Raw genomic sequence first — 13,741 nt, forward strand, 5'->3', positions numbered from 1 at the left:
TTTTAATGTCTCTGATGTCATTGCTAGAGAGGAGCACTGAACGATAGTAAAGGGCCTAGCTAGAAAGGGAAGGAAGACGAAGGCAGAGAGGGTTACATTTAAGTGCAACCTACAAACCGAAGTTCGAACACAGCCCAAGAAAGCGATTGCTGAGAGAAGCATCCAACAAAACCAACACAGAAACTCAAGTTATTTTCAACAAATCACAAGTAAGAGAACACTCTGTATAGAATTAAAGCATAATTGTGTTTAATATCCAGACAGACATTGTCCTAAGAACTTCACATGTATTATAGCATTTGTTCAAGACAATAGCATTATGAAACAGGTACTATTGTCCTTGCTTTATAAAAGAGAAAAACCGAAGTGCAGGGAAATTTAGGAAGTAACACTAGGACATCTTTCCACTGAGAGTGCAGAATTATAGATTCAACAAGAGTATGAAATTATAAAGAACAACAAATTATGAAATCAAGTTGAATGGAATAATAAATTATGAAATTTAAAGAATGACATAAAAATCATAGGTGGATATTAAAAAACTGTAAAGTGAGGTGGGGGATGGGTGGCATGCTGGGAAAGACAAAGAAACATCCCCAGTAGAAAATGAACTTTAACAAGATATATTTGACAGGAGTGCCTGGGAGGCTCAGTCAGTTGAGTGTCTGACTCTTGATTTTGGCTTAGGTCATGATCTCAGGGCTGTGGGATAGAGCCCCACATCAGGCTCTACTCTGGGTGTGGAGCCTGCTTGTGATCCTCTCTCCCCCTCTCCCTCTGCCCCTTCTCTGCCTCTATCTCTCTCTCTGTCCCCCTCTCTAAAAGAAGAAAGGAAAAGAGAAAGAAAAAAAAAAGACATAGTTATCAGATGACGGCGTGCAGTCGCACTGAGTCATTTACCTAGAATTTGACACTGCAAGATAAAAAAACCAAATGTATGAAACAGATGTTAACAGTCCTGGTGACTAGAAAGAAGGATTTCAGCTTGGATCTCATAGAAGTCCTAAAAGTAGAGGCATGAGAGAATGCCTGAGAAAAACCATTTCTGACACTATATAAACACTGTCTCTAAGGAGACATCAGCTGAGAGTTTTTCAGAACCAAACAAAGATATAATTTCTCAGATTGAAAGTATACACTGAGCGCTGATCAAGATAAACAGAAATAAGCTCACACTACACACATTAGGTGGACTTGCAAAACAAGGGTCATGGTAACATCTTAAATGCCACCAGAGAGAAAGAAATCACATTGCCTTCAACAGAATTACAATTAGATTGAGGTCAAACTTCTTACCAGCTAAAATAGACGCCAGAGGTCAGTCAAACGATATCTTCAGAATGCTTCAGGAAGTTGTCTCTCCAGAGTTCCCTTTGTGTCAAATTCTCTTGCAAGGGTGATAAAGGGGCGAAGAAAGTTTGCCGTGTGGTTGCTCAATGAAACAATGAGTGAAAGATATATTTTTTACGATAAGGAAAAAGCCAGTCCAGAAGGAATAGAATTACAGATATTGCAGTGAGCATTAAGAAAAATTATTTAAATATGTCAGGAAAATCTGAGTTGTGTATATTCATGACTTTTACAATCTGTTGATGTGCCAGTATATGGTAGTCTTCAATTTTACAACCCCAAGTTTCTCTGAGAAAAGAAAGTCAGTTACTTTGGTTAAAAATTATAATATGGGTGGGTCAGAATACATTAGGAGCAATAGTGACAGAGAAATATAACCGTGTTTGAGCTTCTGTTTTTAAGGAAACAGTGGGTAGCTTTGTCCTCAAGTCATGTCATTTTGTTCTAGATTACAAAAGAGCATAGTGAAGGAAAACATTTAGAAAATGAATTTTCCTTACCTTAGTTATAATACCCAGGTGAGAAAAAAGCCATGACGTATTTTTAAATTTTGGAGAACAAAATTTTTGATGGAATCTATGTGTATTGGCATACATACATCTGAGAAAAAAATCACTTTATAACATATATAATAACAACACCATGTAAATTCAGTTTTAAATCTCTGCTGAACATATGGTAATGTTCATATAACCATCACTTAAACGAAAAATAGTTTAATAATGTCATCTCACAATTTCTTGTCCCTTGGCAAACTCTCCCTTTCCTATAGGTAACCACTTTTCCAATTTTGACACAATAATTTAGTTTTGTTTTCAAACTTTGTATTAATGAAATCACTTAAAACACATTCTGTTGTGTATTCATTCTTTTGTTTAGCTTACATTTGTGATGTTTACTGATGTTCGTGGTTTGGGTTCAACTATCTATTCATTTGGAAGAAAATTCTAACTATCACCTGTTCATGTTGTAGTCATAGTATATTACATTTTATTTGTCAAGGTATATTAAGCTTATGTAGTAATGTAAGGGTAGTAAAATATCTGTAACATCTTAGTGAATTAGCACAGTGTTTATTTCTTATTCATGCAAAATCCACCACAGATGAGGTGAGCCGCCATGGCTATTTGTCTGCCACCTGTGACTCAGAGATCCAAGCTATTTGGTTCTCATGGCTCCGACATTAAATAGATAGACCCCACACTTGCTACCAACAGAGAAGCCACAGGTGTTAAACCACAAAGGGGCTGTGTTCTGTTCCAGCATGGAAATGAAACACGCATCACACCGACTACACCATTTGCCACAAAAGCCATAGAGCCTTCTTTATCTACCTGGAGGCTGGGAGTCTAGGCAGGAGAGGAGAATCAGATACTGGGGGACATTAATAGGGTTTATTGTACATACTTAAAAATATTTTTAGATATATCTGATATAAATTATATATCATAATCATGACAGAAAAAATACTGGCTACTGTTTTGTGATACACTAATGGTGGACAAAACCTATATAAGCAAGATAAAGAATTCAGCTGTCCTAACAACAAAAAAAGTTAAATTTAGTTACAAAATATGTCAAAATGTTTTTACTTTTAAAATATTGTATTAAGGAGTACCACAAACAAAGTCAAATCTAAACAAATTAGAATGTAAGTACTGTAAGCCTGACTGAAAGTCAGTTACTGACCTTCCCCCGTCTTCCTTAGAACACCTCCCTCACACCACTCCTCTCTGTCTATTCCTCAGTGAATACACAGAGCCTTCATGACATTACTATATTTATGAAAAACAGATTTTGTTTTCCCTCAAATTGTTTCTTATTGCTTATGTAAACTTGATTTCACTGTCAATGAATCTATTTTTCCTGTGAAAATCATTGTGGCATATTAAGTTGGATTGAAAGGAATCATAATTTTTTCATTAAAATTGATATAAATATTTCCTTACAATTTCATTACTTTCTACTTAGTGGCATGGTTTCAGGTATTAATTAAAATTGTTAAACAAGATATAAGTGTATTAAGGAAATTTTGCATAATGATGTTCAAAGTTTTCTATGATAATTGCATGAGAAAAAGCAAGTTACTGGCTATTTTATAAGTTATGACCTTGTTTTTGTAAAAATGATCTGGAATGATCCAGAATGACACTATTTTTTTTTTAATATCTGACCATCTCTTTATGAAATGGTGATTTGAAACTGTTTACATTTATGAGGTTTATATAAAATTGGGCTTACTTTTTTCAGTTTCTTTTTTTAAATTTTTTTTCAGCATAACAGTATTCATTGTTTTTGTACCACACCCAGTGCTCCATGCAATCCGTGCCCTCTCTAATACCCACCACCTGGTTCCCCAAACTCCCACCCTCCGCCCCTTCAAAACCCTCAGATTGTTTTTCAGAGTCCATAGTCTCTCATAGTTCACCTCCCCTTCCAATTTCCCCCAACTCCCTTCTCTTCTCTATCTCTACATGTCCTATTAATAGTGATTTTTTTCTGGGCTTATATAGAACACTAGTTATAGTTCTAAGACCCTGAGAAGTACTGTAAAGGATCACATCTGCCTCCATAACTTGTTAATTATAAGACTTTGGACAACCTAACTCTTTACTCCTTAGCCTCAGTTTTCTCTTTAACCTGAATATCCAGAATAACAATTACTTCACAAGGTATTTGTGATTATTAAATAAAGTAATTAACTATCACATACAGTAGATAAACTTCACATTGCATCTATGGGTACTACTTTTTTCTTTCTTTCTTTCTTTCTTTTTTTTTACATTTCTGTATTGTTCAAGTTTATTTAAAAATAAACATGTAATAAATTTGTAAGAAAAAGAAAGAAAGAAAATAAACCTATTATAAGGTCTACTGAGCTTTTGGAATAGGTTTTCCTCTACCACATAGGTTTTGCAACACTGTCCTGAATAACTTACATAAGTATGTACATTTGAATAAGTTTGAATAAATGTTTCTACGACTCAACTATCAATTCCTGGGTCTAATATTAGCTCTATTTCCACACTTTCTCTACTCCCTGGTAAAGATGCTTCTCTAGCTTTACACTTCTAGGTAAAGCAGTTCTTCAAATTTTGAACACCATAAAATTATTTAATCCTTTGTGACCATCTTCACCCATTTTGCCCATACTATTTTGAGTGCTGGAATTTTTTTTTAAGTTTTATTTATTTATGTAGTGAAATTTTAAATGATAAGTGGAATATATGTATTTTTTCACATAAGGTATAAATACCTGCCATTTATTAATTATTGCTTCTCTTTATGTTCTTTTTTGTCTTCATTTTTTGAGAGAAGGGACATGGTCATGAGGTTAATGTGGAAATACTGAGTTCCTGATTTCCACTCACCTGCCTTCTGGGGACACTGATAAATGGGGTTAGTTAAGGAAGCGGGGCGCTCCTGGAATATGGTAGTAAATCTCTGTCTGCTGCCCCACCAGAAACTGAGGGACCTTATAGGTCAACTAATAAGGGTTAAAGGAAAGCAAAATGACACTAAACCAGACTTAGATTATCTACTCAGTGACAACATTCTGTGGTAGAGTGAGTCTACGTAGGAAGCACTCAAAGAACATGGAGCAAAGAGACCTTCTTTTCCTTGAAACATAAACAAATGCGTTATCTCCCCACATTGTGAGGAGGAGGCTATCTGGAAGGTGAAAACTAAAAGGGGAAAGGTTTGGGAGACCTAAGGGAAGGACATGCACTCACTCCAGTTTTATAAAGATGTAGCTTTTATTCCTTGCTTTATCCACAACACAAATTACATAATGAACTTTTAATTTTGCTGGAAACTGAAGGAAATCCACTTGAGACATCAAACTTTCTTCCCCTTGGCCTGCCTGGTTTTTGGTCCTCACAGATCAGGAGTTATTCTGGGTGTTCCATCACTCAGGCTTATATCTGAGGCTTGAGAATCATTTCACACTTCAACAGCTCTTTAAATGAAGCATCAAGTTACCTCATAATTGACTTGTCTCCACTGTGTGCTTCAACACACAAAATTCCAGCCAAATTAAAGTACAACAGATGGGGAAAGTCGCTTGGGAAGAAACACTAATGAAATAGTTTTACTTTCTCTTTGAAAGCTGGAATAACATACTGATTTCAAATAACTCAGGTTGTGTTTCAAATACTTGGGGTTTGGAACACAGGTATGTGGATTAAAAATGCGGGTAATGCTTCTGAGCATGTAAAGAAAGATCCCCATTTCAGAAGGGTCATCATGGTCGTCATGGATCATGGCCTATGTCCTGGGTCCTGAGCTCTTCACACCACTCATTGCTCCTGAGAGCAGCTGACCCTACCAGTATTAACCTACTGTGAGTCAGCCCTGTTCCTACACAGGAACAGAGCCAGAAAAACATAGTCAGGACCATCCCAAGCAAACCCCAAACCCCCAATCCTCAAGCACATAGGCTTCTGCTGTAATACAATGTCAGATCAAGAATATTGACATTGATACCATCCACCAACCTTACTCAGGTTTCTGCAGGGTTTTTTTGTACTCCTTTGTGTGCATGTGTGTTTAGTACTATACAGTTTTATCACCTGTGTAGGATTGTGTATCTCCTACCACAGTCAAGACACTGAGCACTTGTAACCCCACAGGGCTACCTTGCAATGGCTCTTAATAACACAACCAGGATCCCCTCTCCAAATCTTGACAACCGTGAATTTGTCCTCCATTTCTACAACTTTATCATTTCAGCAGTGTGATATAAATGGAATCATAAATGATGTAACCTTTTGGGATTGACTTTTTTCACCGAATATAATTTCCTAGGGATTTCTCCATGTTGTTATGTGTATCCATCATTCATTCCTTTTGATTGGTGAGTACCATTCCATGGTACATGTCTGTCACTGTTTACTTCATCACTCAACTGTTCAGGTACAATGCACTGATTCCAGTTTTTGGCAATTGGGAATAAAGCCTCTATGGGCATTCATGTAGAAGTTTTTGAGAGAACAAAGTTTTCATTTTCTGAGGTAAATGTCCAAGAGTTCTATTGCTGAGTCATATGATACTGCATGTTTAATTTTTTTGAGGAACTGCCAAATTTGCCATACTGATGGTACTGTTTTATATTACTACTAGCAATATATGAGTAATCTAGCTTCTTTTTATCCTTCTCAGCTGTTGTCAATATTTTTTTAGCTGTCTGGTGGGTATATAATAATATTTCATTGTGGTTTTAATTTATATTTCCCTGATTGCTAATGATGTTGTACACCTTGTGCTTATTTATCATCTCTCTTTCTTCTTTGGTGAGGGCTTTTCAATGTTATTTGCCTATTTCCTAATTGTATCATTTGCTTACTGATGGATTTTGAGTTATTTATGTATTTCAGATACTGGTGCTTTGTCCGATACATGATTTGTAGTTTGACTCTTCCTACGATGTTCTGCAGAGAAGATTTTTAATTCTGATGAAGCCAATTTAGCAAATTTTCCTCTCTTGGGGTTGTGATTTGGATGTCAACTGTAAGTAAACCTCTTTGCCAAAAGTCCCAAAGATTTTGTCCTATGTTTTTTCTAAAAGTCCCAAGTTAAATTCATGGTCTATTTTGGGTTAAATCTTGTCTGAGTCAATAGGTTTAGGTTGAGGTTCTTTTATATTTTTCTTCTCTCTCTCTCTTTCTTTTTTTCTTTTGTTTATGGAATTCCATTTGCTCTGGGGCCATTTTTTGCAAAGCTATCTTTCCTCCACTGACATGGTTGCATGCTTTTGCACATTGGTCAAAAATCAGTAGGGTATATTTGTGTGGATCTCTTTCTGGATTCTCTACTCTGTTCCATTGATCTATTTTCTACAATGTTGACAATATTTCATTGTTTTGATCATCATAGCTAAGCAGTTTGCCTTAATATTGGTTATAGTAATTTCTCTCCTGTCACCATTGTTTTAGCTGCCCTAGGGCTTATGATCTAGAGACTCTTGGGCTCATGAAGACAGAGATGCTTCCTTGACCAAGTACCAGCTGTACCTGGGTCCCTCCCACCAGCTCCACTAAATGCCTCGTATCTAAGTGAAAAAAGGGAATCACAGGCCCTGCTAGGAAGGACAATGTTTCCTTCAGCTGTTTATTTGTAGTGGGGCTCTCAGCTGGTTATCCTTGACAGTGGTGTCAGCTCATCTGTGGTTGTGAGAGAGATTCCTTTTCTAACAGAAGAAAAATGTATTGCAGGAATTCTCTGACTTTAGCGCCCCCAGTTCTTGGTCACACAGCTTCAAAGGATGAAGAGGTGAACCAGAGGAAGAGTGGTGGGCAGTAGAGCAAGGTTTATTGAGCAAGAGCACAAAACTTCCAGAGACAAAGACTCCCAAGAGAATTGTCCCTGGAGTGTCTACATTTAGGGGTTTTTATGAACTCTTTTGTGGAACTAGCTTAAGTAATCAGGGTGTGCTGAGTCTTGCCAATCAGGGCTCTGGTCACATGTCTGTATATCTATTAGGTTAATGTTTATGAGCTGATGGTCATTTTTTGCTGACATCTGGCAGCTTAAGCTTTAACTGTCCCTTGCCCATGATAGGGACAAATGCTCTGTGGTTAATTGTCTTATTTTAGGACATTTTGCAGAAGTGACTTCTGCAAAGGCCACAAAGCAGAATGCTAGAATGGTCCTGGCTAAGCTGCAAAACCAGATATCAGTGCTGTCTGATCTTAGCTGTCCTGACTCCATATTTTCTTGTTGAGAATCCCACCCTGACTATGGAACTGTCCAACTCACTCCTAACAAATACACCTAGGTGATTTTCTTTTTCTGGTAATTTGGTGATCAGAAAACAATGGGTCTGGGTGGTCTTTCTATGTTGTGTGGGGAGCAGAAAGATGCCTGCTTCTGCACCATTTCTCCAGTACGAAAGCCCCAAACCAGCTCCCTTTCACGCCCATTGTCAGGATCCCCCTTTTGGTTATCTGGGGCATCATTTCTAGACTCTACAGTTGTGCTTAGTGGAGAAGAGCAAGGATAAGATCAGAAGTCAGAATCTATCACACAGATATTTTAAAAGGCAATAGATAAGCAACTATGTTTTTCAATAAAGAAGATCCTGGTATATCAAGAACCACCCTTGACCCTTTATACAGAATTGAAGAGAAATCTCAGAGCCTGAAGAATGTGTGCCATATCCCCAATTAACTGATGCTCTTGTGCTTTATTAAAATGCTTGAACTTTTTTCTTTTCCCTTTTTTTTTTTTCCTTTGATAAAAATAGAGTCTGGGCTAAATTCCAATTTGAATAAGTACACTGATCTTCCAAATTCCCTTGGCAGTGTAAATCACATGCAGTCTTCTTCATGTTCTGTCTTTAACTAGTGGAACAGGATGGCTGTGCACACTGAGATAGACGCCGAGTTCTACCGAGAGCTGCCTCGAGATGAAACACCTTTTGATGAATTCCCCACCCCACGCCCCAATTTACACTGTTACCCAAGCCTGCAAACTGTGTACTTGAAGAAACACTCTCCTTCTCTCCCTGATTGAAACCTCCTTATTTTCCTTGCCATTGTTTTTGAATCTGTTTCATACTTTTGTGAAAATAAAGAGATCTGTTTGCTGGGGGAAAAAATCATGTTGACATTTCATTTGGATGGGTGTACCAGCGCCTGCCAATGAATCCGCACCTACCTCGGTCCTTTATCCTCCCACATGCTAGTTCTGATGTAGAAAATGTTGGGGTTCGGAGCCCACAGCCAAAAAAGAATTCTTGAGACATTTTCGGGCTAAAATGGTGGTTTTAATTAAAGCAAAGGGATAGGACTCCTGGGCAGAAGAAGCAGCACTGAGGTTGTGAGGAAGGGCTGATGGTATAATTTGCAGCTGGGGGAGGAAAGATGAAGGGAAGTTTCCAAAGGGACTTTCATATGCTAAACAAGACTTCCTGGATCCCACAGGCCTAGCTACTGTCCAGCTAAGGCTGTTCTTCCTTCTAGCAAAGCATTAACATGAAGACCGTTGGGAGTTTCCTGAAGGAAGGTTAGACTCTGCGTGCCTCAAGGATTTGTCGATGGGCTGCAGCTTATAAGGACGTTTAGTTTTATCTGCATTTCCTTCTGCCTTTTTTTCCCCATAAGTAGAACTGAAGAAAGTATCTCCACCTTTCTTTCTCAACTGAACACCTCCCACTTAAATATCTTTGCACTTATGTCCTTAATGATTGCGGGCCAGATTCTGACCCCATACGGTATTTTGTATTTAGATACCACCCTATTTTTTCCCCAAAAGATAGAATCTTAAAAATATAGAATTCACAAGATGTCCAACTCAATCTTTTTAAGGACAAATGTAAATCAAACAATTTACATTGTATTTAAGAACCTCCAGGGAGATAAGTTTCATAATGTCTTTTGCAGATACATTCTAATATTGAATAGGTTTATTTCCAAGTAAATTTCTACAAGTAATGATGGGGTTTGGGAATATAGGTGAGGTTCAACGGAGTGAGGTCCAGAGCTGACAACAAAGAAGGAATTCTTGAGACGTCTTTGGTGCAAAAAGGTGGTTTATTAAAGCACAGGGACAGGACCCGTGGGCAGAAAGAGCTGCTGAGTGGTTTTGAGGGTTGGTTGATTATATACTTGGGAGTTGTGGGAGGTAAGGAAAAGGAAAGCTTCGCTTCTTTTCTTTTTCTCTTTCTTTCTTTCTTTTTTTTTTTTTAAGGGAGATTTCAAAAGAACTTTCATATGCTAAAGAGGACCTATAAGATACCAGAGACCTTGCCATTGCCAATTTAAGGTTGCTTTTCCTTCTAGCAAGGCATTACAGTGAAGACAGTCCGGAGCTTCCTAGAGGAACATTACATTTTGCCCACTTCAAGTATCTGTCAGTGGCTGCAGGTTATAAGGACATTTAAATGTACCTATATTTCCTTCTGGAAGCTAGGCCATTCTGGAAGCTAGGCCATTGATAGAAACGCTTTGTTCTTGTAAATTACTGAGACATTTGTAAACTGAGGGAGACTCGAATCTCCTCACTAGATTGTGATCTCTGTAAGTTAACTATTTGTTTTTCCTTTCCTTAGCTTTAGGGCAGCCTAAGGAATGTCACACAGATCCCATGGGGGCGGAGGGCATTGTGGGGTGTCAGCTTCTGCTTTGTCCTCAGCTTGCCTTCTCTTTCCTCATCAGTATTATAGGCATTAAGGCATTCTTCAAAGAAAAATAATAATTTTCAGTAATATCGCTTATGCTAATGAAAAATTGAAAGTAAATTTGTAGAGCAGTAATCGTTAGAATTTTATGCGTTGCAGGGTCCTTTAATAATCTGATCAAAGCTATTTTTTTTTTTTTTTTTTTTACCAAAAGAAGATATATATAATTGCAGAAGGCTTACAGGTCACCTAAAGTCCACCCAAAGCCCCAGGTATAGAGCCCTCATTCTGAAATATAAGTAGTTTTTGATGAGGGAACGGAAGGCTGGTTGAGGACAAAGCAAAAGCTGACACCCTGCAACCTTCTCCCACCCCCACTCCGGGGTGGGACATAGGTGCCATTCTTTAGGAATCTCCCAACTGTCTTTTTTTTTTTTTTAAGATTTTATTTATTTATTTGACAGACAGAGATCACAAGTAGGCAGAGAGGCAGGCAGAGAGGGAGAGAGGAAGAAGCAGGCTCACCACTGAGCAGAGAGCCGGATGTGGGGCTTGAAATCATGACCGGAGCTGAAGGCAGAGGATTTAACCCCCTGAGCCACCCAGGCGCCCCTCTCCCAACTATCTTAATGTTAATACCTTGCTGGAGGGAAACAAGACCTTGACAATGGCAAGGCCTCAATGCCTCTGGTATCTTATAGGTCCTCTTTAGCATATGAAAGTTCCTTATTACCTCCCCAACCCCATCTTACATAACCTGCCACCCCTCACATTTCTAGGGCAGCAGCTCTTTCTGCCCATGGGTCCTGTCCCTGTGCTTTAATAAACCACCATTTTGCACCAAAGATGCCTCAAGAATTCTTTCTGGGTCATCAGCTCTGGACTCCACCCCACTGAACCTCACCTATATTCTAAAACTTCATCATTTGGCACCCAAATGTGGGACTTTGAGTCTTTACATTTGAATGCTGAGCTTCGGTGCAAAATTGGTGAGTACTTTCTCACTTCTCCCTTTACTCTCATTTCAGGGGCTTTTCAAAGAGTATGGTCTTATTGGAACACTTCCATGTTGATTGCTCAGGCTGTAATCCTTTAGCCCATGGCTACTTTATGGGGAGGAGAATGTCTACCTTTGCTTGAAGTTAGTACCCTGGCCAGAATGGTAATAAGACCCAGAAACCTGATGCCCTCTCTTTATTCCTGTTCTTATATAAAGTTGTCTGTGTTGGGCACGGGACAGCCACCTAAGTAAACAGGACGGCTGCCCATCTAAGACTCCCATGTGACGTTTCCTCTTGATGGATCTAATGTGATCCCCTCTTTATACTTTGTCTAGCACTTCTGGCCACAGGACCTCCACAGGGAGCCAGATGAAACCAGTACTCGATTGAATTAAAACCCAACTGGGACTGTTTCCTAGGGAAGTTGGGGACCGTTTCTTAGGGAAGTTGGCTGTAAGGACCACATGTGTTGGAATGTCGCTTAGACCATGATGGATTTCATTCTTTACTGTTTCTTGTCAGTGTCCTTTACAACTACTTAGAGCTACAGAATTCAGTAATTTCCCCTTGTAAAATTTTCTAGTATTTCCCATGGGTTAAAATGGCAGAACAGTATGCAACCTTCAGTACAGATGATGGCATGGTATGGGACAGTATTTTAGTCCATTCACCAGGCACCCATCAGCAGCCTAGGATGTGCTGGGGTAGGGAAGGGGCGATGGCACCCCTCCAGGGCCTTTTATGGCAGGAATGCCTTCATGGGAAGGCAGGACCATGGTCAATAGCGATGTCTTGTCTGCGGGATGCCTCCAGTCGCTTTTGACAAATGGGAACCTCTGACATATCCTGCGTGGGACTCCACCCAGGAGTCAGGGGAGATTTGGTAATTGACCTTCTTTACTTTTCTGGGAGCATGGCCTCAATAGGCTTCTTTAGTTCCCAAGGGCTCTACCTTGGGGTGCCTTTTAACACACTGGAGACAAATTGTATTGTAAAACCTAGGAAAGGACTGAGCTCCTGGAACACTGCATGGCCTCAGTGGATCTATCAATTAGATCTCCTCTGCAGGAAATAGGGCAAACGGACCTAGGATACCTTCATTTCTCTACACCAAGACCCCAACCGAAGGGCCTTTTGCAGAATATGTTTGCCTGAATGGGTCAGCTAGTAAACTCCCTCCTGACATATTGGGTGATAATTATCTAAGTAAGCCACCGCCTGGTAAACCCAGGTTGCTGGAGGATACACAGGCCATCCCTAGCAAAGGGGACTCTGACTTTCTCTCTCTATATTCTTCCTAATAGATGTGGGGGCTTCTCCCTCACTCATTTCCCATGTTAATGACTATAACTGGAGCCAACTGAGGCTAGTCTAACTTGGGATGGAGAGTTTAAGGAATATTCCCAAGCAGCTGCCGAAACTGCCTTTGTTTTGGGGAAATTCCCTGTCTCTCTGGCTCAACATGGACTGCCTAACTTCTCCCCCACTTGTTGGTAGGAAAACATGATGTCTGCTCCTCTATTGGCTGATGAGCTCTAAAATCGGGAACGCTTTCTCTTCCTTTGGCAGCACTTTGTTTCTTCTGTCTCCCCCTTCTCCTGTTTCTGCACCAACTTGGATGTGGCTTGGATAACTGGCCTCTAGACCATCCTCAGTGCCTCCTGCACCATGGTTCCTTCTCTCTTCACTGTCAAGGAGCAAGAAAAGCACCGCCGGACATAACACTTCCCACTCTAAATTTCTCCACCTATGTCTCAGGTAAACACTGAAAATGGGGTGGGCCCAGGTAGAACATAAATCAGTATTTAAACTAAGTTAAGTTTGTTGGTTTAATTAAGATAGACATGAATTAGAATTTACAGCAGTAAATGTGAAACTTTTATTCTATCAAGGTTTACTGAAGGTCAAATAACCTTGTGTTAACTCTGTTGGGTTGTTAGCAAAAAGATGACTAAACTGATCGTTCATTGTCTGTCTCAAAGTTGTCATGGATAATTGCTGAGATCGCTTTCAGAGTCTTTGGTAACCTGAAAGTTTATAGTTTTGTTTGGATGACAAATGGAATTAAATTTGTTAGACATCTAGGTCTTTTAAAATAAGATAAAATGCTGAGTCATTAATTACTGGATGTAGGTTTGTGCTTTTGACTTCTTACTGCATAGAAAACAATACTAAATCTGTTGGTAACCATATTTTATGCTTAACTGATTAATAAATTGGCCATCTAAAGAATTCTGTTGTAACAGCTCACAATTGGTTAATACTTAGT

This window comes from Mustela putorius, unplaced genomic scaffold, assembly GCF_011764305.1.
Source record: "Mustela putorius furo isolate JIRA1106 unplaced genomic scaffold, ASM1176430v1.1 tig00003863_pilon_pilon_pilon, whole genome shotgun sequence".
Lineage (NCBI taxonomy): Eukaryota > Metazoa > Chordata > Mammalia > Carnivora > Mustelidae > Mustela > Mustela putorius.